General features: G+C 32.6%; 1 protein-coding gene across 1 annotated transcript in view; it reads left to right on the forward strand.

Annotated features, from left to right (window-relative positions):
* The window catches only part of LOC136846666 (zinc finger protein GLIS2-like), a 30,233-nt gene that overhangs the window by 8,458 nt on the left and 19,275 nt on the right, over positions 1-2,500 (forward strand). The gene's annotated exons all lie outside the window — the stretch shown is intronic.

Raw genomic sequence — 2,500 nt, forward strand, 5'->3', positions numbered from 1 at the left:
CATTGTATATATGTATGTATTATTAATGCAAAATATATATATATATATATATATATATATATATATATATATATATATATATATATATTATGTATGTATAATATATATGTATATATATATGTGTGTGTGTTCCTGCCAAGATATGGCGACAGCGTATACTATAATCTTTTGAGTGGAGGCATTCCTTCCTTCGAACCAGACGTGACTGTGTTCGTGGCGTAGTAAACAGTCTCTAAACACAGTCTGTACATCCGTGGGAAATTCTGTGAATACAAACACCCATCACTCCCCCACAGGGCGTATCAATCTTTGCGTACGTACTCACTCACACACACAAACATACCCGTCCTCACTAACTCGCACACACACACACACACACGCACGCACACACTCCTCAGCTGGGGGTAGACAGTGTAGAGTTTACTTTAACAACGAGCGAGGTCAAGGGAGTCGGCCGTTTGTTTGTTTCTTTGTTTCTTTGTTTCCGAGAGAGGGCACTGGGCCGTTGAAATTACAGAAGCTGGCTTAAGTGACATTTTTGTTTCTCGGTACTGTTCTGTAAGAGGCCCCCCGGTTTTTAAAAACTGTCTCTCTCTCTCTCTCTCTCTCTCTCTCTCTCTCTCTCTCTCTCTCTCTCTCTTAGAAACGCGATTGCTCACACAAACTCTCAAATAATGTATTTGCGTTCGTGAATATATACAAACGACGTGAATTTGGCATTGCAAACTTTTCAGTTATCAAGTGCCATCTTCTATCTGTGTATATATATTAAAAATATATTTGTTTATTTATATATATATATATTATATATATATATATATTTATATTTATATATATATATATATATATATATATATATATATATATATATATATATATATATATGTATGTATGTATGGTTATACGTATATATATATATATATATATATATATATATATATATACATATATATACAGTATATATATAGAGGTAGATGATAAATAGATAGACAGACATAGATATTTTTTTATAGAAACGTCTGATTCCCCACTTGTCACGAGCGACTGAAACCCTGATTATGATCATCACCAACTCGTCTGTCAACTTCTTGAATTTCAGCAGTGAGCCGTCCCCAACTTCAGAAGTTTTCCCGCGGTCTGTGCTGAAGTCACGGACCTTTCCCGCCTCAAAAATGAGTATCCTCTCAACATTCTAATAAAGGCTTCTTCTGTTCGAGAATGCATATGATCAGGAGCAGGACAGACGATGAGTTTTTCCCGCTCTATTATCTGTCGTCGTATCATTCTCAGCGTATCGGTGTCTTTCCGAGAAAGGTGTGGGACGAGGAGAGGCTTCTGAATAAATCCACACCAAATGTTCTCAATACACGAACCTGTTGAAGGAGTCGAGTATTTCCGTCACGTTGGGAAACGGGTTACGTCGTTCAGGATTCACGTTTTCTTTTTCATTTTTGCCGAATCGGACGTCTCTCGTGGGAGAGAAAACGGGATGAGCTTCAGAATATTCCTCCTTGGCCAGGGGTGGGGTGAGATATTGGTGGGTGTGGATATATGGGTGGGGGGGAGGATACAGTCATTGTGCCCATATGTGGGCGGTCGGTCGAAATTGCCTTTCTAAACGCCTCCATATACACATATTTGCATTTATACAAACAAACAAAACAAACACAAACACACACACATATATATATATATATATATATATATATATATATATATATATATATATATATATATATATATATATATATATATAATTACTGTATATATATATGTATATTAAATTTAACCAGGTTTGTTTTTAAGACAAATTTTATATATAAATTAGCATTATGTATATATATAATGTATGTACATTCTATATAAATATATATATATATATATATATATATATATATATATATATATATATATATATATATATATATATATATATATATATAATGCTGAATTTATATAAAAATTTTCTGAAAAAAAAAAAAACCTGGTTTAATTTTGTCGCATACATTTTGTTAAGACTGCCTGCATTGGTCATTAGATATTTTAGGAAACGTTTGTCAGTGAATAATTTCACGAAGTCTTCTTCCGTAACTGTTCATCTGAATCATTCAGCCATGGAAAAAATAATTTTTTTTTTCGTTGTTTAGTGATATTTTGGCAGCAGTCAGTGCAGTCATCATTCATGTTTTATATTTTTATTGGCTCTGATGATGATGACTGAGAAGCATTAATGAACAATAGAATTTAACTGCCTTTCCTGCGTATTACACTAACCTTCTTTTTTAACCAAAATTGAAGACTGCTTTGATTTTACCATTATACAAATCTTGGTTTCTAACAAAAATTGCAGACTGCTATGAGTCATTACACAATTTTTTTTTTTTTAGAAAATTGCAGACTGCTTTGTTTTTACCATTACAAAAATATTCGTTTCTTCTAAATAGAAGTGTACACTATGTTTTGCACCATTACTAAATCTTCGGTTTTTTAAAACAAAATT

This window comes from Macrobrachium rosenbergii, chromosome 2, assembly GCF_040412425.1.
Source record: "Macrobrachium rosenbergii isolate ZJJX-2024 chromosome 2, ASM4041242v1, whole genome shotgun sequence".
Lineage (NCBI taxonomy): Eukaryota > Metazoa > Arthropoda > Malacostraca > Decapoda > Palaemonidae > Macrobrachium > Macrobrachium rosenbergii.